Consider the following 9,484-nt stretch of genomic DNA (forward strand, 5'->3'; position numbering starts at 1 on the left):
GAGCAAAATACCTTGCTCATCTTAATTAGAACACTGAGATGTTGTTTTCCTGTGTGGCTCTTAATTATTAGTCCACAGTAGCTATTACCCTTCATGAATGAGGCGATTGAAAGAATAAGTCATTTAGTGGCATTAAAATCCAGAGAAAGTCAAATGTCAGATTACTGTGTCGTTAGCAATTGGCCTAGTCCTCTGGTGTTCAATCTCTGTAGGAGATGCAACTAAGGAGTTCAGTGGGCTGTTTTTGCCATAACAGATATTTTCCTGTCTTTACAAATGTTTTTTTCCTGCAACTCAGCAGAATTGTCTAATCAATTGATGTTTTTAATGAGGAATCTCTTGTGAGGCTCTGGGGCCAGACTGCCTGGCCTTGAATCCTGTCATTATCACTTGCTAGCTGTGTAATCTTAGACAAAATACTTCAGACATCCTCTGTATAATACAGATGATATGACTGCATAGCTCATTGGGTTGTACGGAAGATTTAATCAGTAATAATGCACATAAATCATGTATAACGATGTCTGCAGTGGTAGCTATTATTATTACTACATTTTCAAGGTCCGAATATGTCCAATTTGGAAAGGAAAAAAAAAGAAAGAAAAGATCCATACTACTAAATGGGCGCTAACTAGGTAATTGTTGTTATTCAGTGCTATCGAGTTGGTAGCAACCAACAGTGACCCTACGTACAATCGAATGAAACAATCCAGTCCTGCACCATCTCCACAATTGTCCTGATGTTTGAGTCCATTATTGCTGGGGCAGTCTACTTCATTAAGGATCTACTATGTTTCCACTGGCCCTCTGACTTACCAAGCACGGTGCTCTGTTCCAGGGACTGGCCTCTCCTGGTAACAAGTCTGCAGTCCTTGAGATGGAATCTTGCCACCCTCGCTTCTAAGGAGCATTCTGACGGTTCTGCTGCCAAGGCGGATTCGTCTGTTCTTCCGGTGCTTTCAGACCGCTTCACCAACAGCACGATCACATGCATCACTTCCTCTCCAGGCTTTCTGGTCCACCTCTCACACTCGTCTGAGGTGACTGAAAATTCCACGGCATGGGCTAGGGGTACCTTAGTCCTCAAAGTGACAACTTGGCTCGTTAATCTGTTTTTTAAAATAACTTTATTGGCGTATAGTTCACGTCATACAATTTACTAGTTCAGTTCTATTAAGAACAGTTGTGCAACCATGACAACAATCAATTTCAGAACATTTTCTTCTTTTTCACATTCATTATTCTTAGCCACCCCCCTTCCCTTCAGCCTCACCTGCCATGCCTCTAGGTCATTACTATCATTATTGTCTCTGTAGATTTACCTCTCCTGGATTTCATATTCAGAAAGTCATACAAAACACAAACAGGAAGCAACAAGAAGACAAGACAAAATGGAGAAAAATCTCAATAAAAAAGAAAGCAGAAAATGTTAAAAATTGAAAACAATTTTTAAATGGGTATAAAAGGAAGTCAAATGATAAGGTGCTCATTTTAATCTAACTACATCTGCCATCATCAACTTTACAATGCTCTCTGCTGATAGCAAGGCGAATCATACCCCTGGACTATGGCCAGCGGAGATTTACCGGAGGCTTAATCTATGTGCAGCCCTGCAAATGGATTTGGAGCTTCCACTGTCATCCAGAGCCTTCTACAAACCAAATGTTCAGAATTTAAGCTCTGATACCATTCCCTCCTCTGAGTTTAGATTTTATTATTTATAATCCGTGTATGACACAGACTGGTGTGCTTTTTCGACATGGATTTATAGGATACATCCCTTACAGGTTTGCTTGTTTAAAGACAAGACTTTAAGACCTCCAGACTATTCTTTCTGATGGCTAGGCATCATCTGGTGTCTGCACATATTTACTGTAACACCATATTTTTAGTGATCTCTTCATGAAGGGGAGTATAGAGTAGGGCCATGTCATAAGAACTGATTGTTCTAGATTAGGGCTAGAATTAAGTATGAGCCCAAAATACATTTATGTATCTATGGTTTATGCATGTCTCTGGTTCACTTTAGAGACATCTTTATCATTTTATGATAGAGACCATGATAAGTCATCCCCTCTGGGGTATAAGGGAATTTTATTGGTAGTGTCATTTATTCAGCCAGTGGGATGGAATTTAAAACACTAATGAGAAAAAAATTATACATGTATTGGCCAGCTTTTTCAGACCAAAATACATGGATTGTTGACTTGTACAGATTAAACACTTAAGTGACTGGACAAACAATGGGGGTTGGTAATACGGCCAAACCTTCAATAACACTCAGACTAAACATGTCATTAAAAGCAGGGAGAACCTTAAACTAATTTAAATATGGTCGTCCCGGGGCACCATTCATTGGGTACCCCAACGGAAGAGGTCTGAACCTGTATCTAATGACCACCAATCCCACAACCTCGGAGTTTCAGCTTTAAGTCTGAGGCAGTATGGCAGTTCCTTCAATCTGCTCCATGTGAGTTTGCGGTAAAGCGCAGTTCATTGTGCTGCAGATTTGTTCGACGGCATTGTCATTTGATATCTCGACTGCTCCTTCCATCCACCTCGGTTGTGGATGCAGGTAAAATGAAGTCCCTGCTGCCCTCTGTCTTTTTGCATCGCCTTGTCTATTGGACCAGCGGTGAGGACTTTGGTTTTCTTCACGTTGAGGCACCATCCATGCGGAAGGCTGGAGTCTGCCCTTCACCACAAGTGCTTCAAGTTTTTCTCACTGTCAGGAAGCAACGCTGCTATCTGCACACCTCAGGTTGTTAATAAGCCTTCCTCCAGCTGTGACACCACATTCTTCTTCAGATAGTCCTCATGCGTATTCTTAGATCTTTCACGCAGTGCACCGATTAAATAAATACGATGAAAGGATACAACCTGGATGCATACCTTTCTTGATTTTAAACCAGGAAGCATCACCTTATTCTGCTTGAACTACTGCCTCTTGGTCTATGTACAGGTTCTTTGTGAGCAGAGTGCAGTGCTCTGGAGTTCCCACTTCTCAAAATGTCCTCCATAGTTTGTTACATTCCGCACAGGCTTACGTTTTTGCGGCGTCAAAAGAACGCGAGGAACCGTCTTTCTGATGTTCTCTTGCAGAGACTGCTTTCGGCCAATGTCAGCAATGTTCTTCCCTCTCCATGTCTTCTTCGGCATCGGCTTGAATCCTGGCGTTCTCAGGTGATATACTGTTACACCTGTGTTTGAGTTGTCTTCTGCAAAATGTTATTTGCATGCCATATTAATGCTATTGCTCATTAATGTCTGTGGAATGGATACAGATATGGACCGCTTCCATTCAGTTGGCCACTTTGCTGTCTTCCAAATTTCTTGACAGAGACTAGGTGAAGGCATCCATGTATTCAAACTTTTCAAGTGGTGTTCTCTCCATTTCTGAAGGCTTGCATTTCACTCCATCTTCCACTTCAGCGAAGCTTGGACTTCTTCCATCAATTCTACCAGTTCTTGATCACATGCTACTTCTTGGAAGGCTTGAATGACAATGAAGTCTTGTGACCGTGACTCTGTGTGGTCCTTCCATCTTCTTTTGACTTTTATTGTGGATTAGGAGATGGTGTACAATGCAGACCATCAATTTTATGGTCAACAATTTCTATAATGTATACACATTTTGTTACAATTCATCCATCTCAATGTGCCATAACTTACTCCATTTTCTTGCTGGTTTCTGGTTTCCATTATTCCTCTGTCCTAATCATCATCTCTCCTGGGAAAATGCAGCCCTTTTGATCTTAAATTTTCTGACATGGGAATGAATTCCCTTCCCTATTTTAAAAGGTGGCCATAATCTTGAGATGAGGGGGTATCACAAACCTCAATTCAACCAGTAAACTAGGTCTCTTTTACGATTGAGTCCTATTCCGTATTTTTCTCCACTCCATCCATGACCCTGTCATGTGGGCCTTTTCAGAGCTGTTGGTAGCAGTAGCTGGTCACCCTCTAGTTCTGGCCTCAGCGCTGATGAGAATGATATTTTGAAATCCACTCATCTACTGGACTCAATTGTTCCACGTGGTTCTTGATTTTCATCACGCGTCTCTCCTCTGGCCAGGGAGAGACCGGTAGTTGCTGCTTTTAGACTCCACTTGCTACTCATCAGAGTGGGATATAAAACATCGTATTGTGAACGTTATAGCGTCACTATAACTTGGAATTGACTTGACAGAAGTGATTTGCTAATTACCCTTGGTGCTTTCCTCACCCTGCTCCCACCCCACAGACAATGGTCCGATCCTTGAGACCCTATAACTAATTTCCTTGAAGTGTTTGGTTATGTCTAAGAGCTTTTCATAATTTTGCTCTTATATGCTCCATTACATTCATGGATATATTTGCAGCAAGGTAAATGCACATATACAAATGTCCTCTGTCTGTGTGTGTCCTACACACACACAGAATTGTTTTTATTTATATATATAAATTTAATATAAATATTATATTAAATTATATAATATATAATTTTATAAATTATATAAAATTTATATAATATATTTATATGTATATGTATAAATATATATTTATATATACACAGAATTGTTTTTATAGCTGTGCTTGTCTTTGTCTTGCAACCCTACCAGTGTCTCCCCTTCCCCCTCATCATTGTTTTCCTAGCCTCTCATTTATTGTACGTAGCCTCTCCCTAAACCTAAGTTAATACTTACGTACTATTTATCCTGTGACTTCATCTTCTTGCCTTTTCACTGGGCACCTGGTAGCCATCAAAGAATGTTTCCTTTAGTGTGCGTGTTGGCTCTTGACTTTTAATAACAGTAGTCTCATAGAATATTTATCCTCCTGTGATTGACTAATTTCACTCAGTAAAAGGTCCTCCAGGCTTATCCATGTTATACTTCATCATTATTCCTTCCCATTCCACAGTGCTCCATAGTATATATGTACCAAAGCTTATTCCACGGATAGACATTTAGGTTGTATTCATCTTTGCTACGAGTGCTGTATGAGCATGGGTGTGCATACGAGGAAAACTGGGAAAAGCTCCCCTGGTCAGAGTTTTCATAGTTCACATTTTTCCCTCTAGGCAAGCATCCAACAACTCGATCTGAGCTAGTGCACCCAGTGGTGTCCCTTGGGAAGGTTGTCTCTGGTCACAATGAATTTATTTGTAAAAGCAGTTTTGCTCAAACTCCGTTTTTTTTGTGTGATGGCCGATTTAAGCGTCTGTCTATGAAATCTTGTCTCCTGCTTGGGAAAATACCAGAGACACTTTGGGATGTTGAACACAGCTTACAAGGTCAACACTACGGGAAAAACTCAAGTGTAAAGTGGTTTTCTCATTTCAAAATAAGGCGAAATGTCAATTGATGAAAAACTTCATTCTGGGCATCTGTCAACTTCCCAAATGGATGAAAATCTTGACTGGTAGTACATTTGGAGTTTGTTCCTAGGTCAGACTGCTAATCATGCTTTCTACTTACAGCAGCGGTTCTTAACCAGTGGGTCAAGACCCCTTTGGGGGTTGAACGACCCTTTCACAGCGGTCTCCCAATTCATAACAGTAGCAAAATGACAGTTATAAAGTAGCAATGAAAATAGTTTTATGATTGGGGGGTCACCACAACATGAGGAACTGTATTAAAGGGTCATGGCATTAGGAAGGTTAAGAACCACTGATCTAGATGGACATGCAGAGAAAATAAGCACAAAAATAAGACAAAACAACAAAAAACAAAAAAATAAGACAACAACAAAAAACCAACCAAAAAAAAGCTTATAAGTAGTTCCAGGTCTGTTTGTTGACCTTTAGGAGTGTTTTCCAGTCAACTCTGATGGGTTGCGACACCCTGGCCCCAAGGTCTATTTTTGATATTCCCCTGGGAACTTCATTGCTTTGATCCTGTTACTGCTCTGTTGCATGGCCTTAGTGTTTTGCCCTGGTATGGTGGGATCAGATTGGGCACAATTCCTACACTGTGTCTCCAGTGTTGTCCCTTGTAGCACTATATCTCGTGATGGGGCCTGCCCTATGGTCTTCTCTGTGCATTGGCTGCTCTGAGCAGGAATATCCTCCTCAAGGCTTGATGGGCCAGATGTGTTCCAACCTCTCTCCTTCCCTCATCTTTTGCTCCCAGGTGCTCTGATCAGACGTCGCTCTCCCTGAGCTGCAGCTTCAGTGCTGTCCTCTGAAGTGAATTATTCTTGGGGGTGGGGGAGGGGGGCTGCAGGAAGCACATAGTTGGAATTGGTGCGACCCCACAGACCTCTCTATTGGCAACCACAATCTTTAAAGAAGCAGATTGCTGGGTCTTTCTTCCAGTAGAGTAGCTGGTGGGTTCGAACCGCCAACCCTCCAGATAGCATCCTGGTGTTTACCCACTACATCAGGGCTCATTTTGTACTTGCATAACGCATCTTCAAAAGAGCAGGACTTGCTGTTTAATTGCATTTCAATGAAGCAAAGAATGAATCTATTTTAAGTTAATCTTCTTCAGGTGGCATAGCGATTACACACTGGGCTGCTAACCACAACGTCAGCAGTTTGAAACCAGCAACTGCTCCTGAGGGAGAAAGGATAAGGCTCTCTCTTGCAAAGAGGTACAGTCTAGGATCCCACAGGGGCAGTTCTACCCTGTTTTCCAGGGTTGCTATAAGTCAGCATCCACTAGGGATCAGTGAGTTTGGGGGGTTGTTTGTTTTGGTTTAGGCAGGATGACCTAGAAAGAACATTTTCTTTGAGGGCAGTAGGGTCTAAAACCTTTTTTGCCCAAGCAACTCCCCACATGAGCAGCTTTCCTTCTATTGGAAAGTTTCTTAAGTTTTGTTGGAATTCAAGCTTTTGGACGGATACTTAAAATCGAAACAAGGTTCAAGGCTAAAATGAACTGCAGATATTGTATATTTGGGTCCTAAATCTTTGGTTATTGAAATTAGAGAAAACAGAAAAAGGTGGAGCTTGTGATGATGAGTAACATAAACATCTCAGTCAAATGTCACCTTCTTCCTGAAGCCTTGCTATCACCTTGGGCCCTGTCCTTTGACTCTCGGACTTGCTGAATTGCATTCGGTGCTTACCTAGCACTTCCCAATAGTTCCAGGTGACAGGGTAGGAGGTGCTTTTGTGCAGTTAACAGAGGTGAATTATTGTCAAATGAGTCATGCTCTCCAACATTTTTCTTTTGCTTCACCTTTGAGTAAATGTCTCACCCAGAAAACCAGGAAATTTATACAAAAATTTTAAAACGCCTTTTCAAAATATTATTTCTAGTCTAGACATTTTCTATCCACAAAGCATATCTAACATTACCCTGTTATGTCTTTCTCAACTATTATATCACTTGGTATTGTTCCAGGTTAAGAGTAGGTTACATTTCATTTCCCAGCTTCCTCTGGTTGGGCTGCTATGTCAGATAATAGTTTATTATCTTTCAGTTCCACGTTTCCCTTTCAATGCCTGCTCTACAATAATGAGTATGCTCTATGAAGCATTCCGCCCCATCATTTAGCGTGGCATTAAGCTTTCTCTGTAGAAGACACAGGTGACCACTGCGAGTTCTTGCTGTTGCACATGTAAGCAGATGTGAGGACACCCAGGAGTGCCTTGCCCCAGCCTTACACCCAGGACAGCAGCCCTTGTTTGGCCTGGCTGCCCCCTCCTTTGCCCCTCCCCACACCCATGCCCCTTGGACACCAAGTGCTCCAGGACACCTGCCACAGGGAAACCTTGACTAATGGGGGAGGTTCCCCCGCCCCCTGCAGGGTTGCTTCCTATTTGCCTGGCAACATTGGGCCCCTCTGGACCTCTGGTCTGGGCAGCCTAGCAAACACCTCCACCATCTGGTAGACAGCAACCACATCTCCTCTGATGAGGCCCCGACTGCTACAGGTGTCAGTGCAGGGAAGCCTGGAGCCCCTCACAAACTTAGGTAACTGCCTTTGGTTCTGAACTTGGAGCAGATTAACCAGGATTAAAGGGAAAATATTCACTCATACTTTTATCCCTATAGGCACCAAGCCCTTCAATTTTAAAAGCTGCTTGTCTAAGCCTTTCATTTAAAGGTACAAGTTACAACACTTCAGCCGAATTTCAGATTAATATAATTGTCCATGAAAGCAACAAACCCCCCTTGGTATGTACTTCACACTAGTGCCGAAAAAGGCACAGAGAGTCAATACGGAGACCACGTGTATGGATTTGAGACGGGTTCTGCAGTAAAGACATTAGTGTATTACTGAAGGACAAGACCTTTGGCTATTTCATATGGAAAACCAAAAAGAAACAATACCGGCTGCCACTGAGTCAATTCTGACACTCAGAGACCCCGGAGAACAGGGCAGAAGTGCCCGTGTGAAATCTTTATGGGAGCAGACAGACATCTTTCTCCCTGGGAGTGGTCCTGGAGTTCACCCGTTGACCTTGCTGTTAGCAGCCCAGCTCATAATCCACAGTGTCACCAAGGCTCCTACCCAAAGTGGAAAACACTATTTGGTACGAAGTCAGAAAAACAACCTGATGATCCAGAACTATTTCAGCAGCTGCATCACAATTTCACTCGCTGCCATTGTGTCCATGCTGGCCTCACAGTCACCCGAAAGGGCAGGGTGGAACTGCCTTCGTGAGTCTCTGAGACTGTAACTCTTTATGGGAGTAGAAAGTCTCATCTTTCTCCTGGAGCGGCTGGTAGTTTTGAACTGCTGACCTTGTGGTTTGCAGCCCAATGGGTAACCTCTATGCCCCTAGTTCATCACACTTCGAAGGTTGTATATGGCAACGTGATGAGCTTGAGTCTTGGTGCTACACGAACCTAGGTTCAAATCCTTGCAGTGGCAATTTTAATCAGTCCACCTTGGTCAAATCATAGCATCTCTCCATTTGTTTCATCTTCCACCTTGCGATTGTGGCATATACAACTGATAGTGCACAAGATACGCGCCTCCTGATTGCGTTGGGTTGAGTCAGTTCTGACGTGTGTTGATTCATGTATTGAACTCCAGAGGGCATTCAGGGCTGTGGCCTGTCAGAGGCAGATCTCAGCATGCCTTTCTCCTGAGCCCACTGGGTGGATGGAGCCGACCGCTCCAACTTTCCCTCTTGTTACAGAAGAGAGTATTGAGGCACAGAAATCGAGTTTGGTGTTTTTTCTTTTCTTTTCTTGTTTTAATCACTTGATTAGGGGCTCATGCAACTCTTATCACAATCCATACATACATCAATTATGCAAAGCACATTTGTACATTCATTGCCCTCATCGTTCTCAAACCATTTGCTCTCCACCCAAGCCCCTGGCATCAGATCCTCATTTTTCCCCTCCCTCATGAACCCTTGATAATTTATAAATTATTGTTTTGTCATATCTTGCCCTGTCTGACATCTCCCTTCACCCACTTTTCTGTTGTACGTCCCGCAGGGAGGAGGTCACATGTAATTGGTTCCCCCTTTCCAACCCACCCTCCCTCTACCCTCCCATTATTGCCACTCACACCACTGGTCCTGAAGGGATCATCC

This window comes from Echinops telfairi, unplaced genomic scaffold (assembly GCF_000313985.2).
Source record: "Echinops telfairi isolate 266 unplaced genomic scaffold, ASM31398v2 ScPeMD7_60;HRSCAF=208, whole genome shotgun sequence".
NCBI lineage: Eukaryota > Metazoa > Chordata > Mammalia > Afrosoricida > Tenrecidae > Echinops > Echinops telfairi.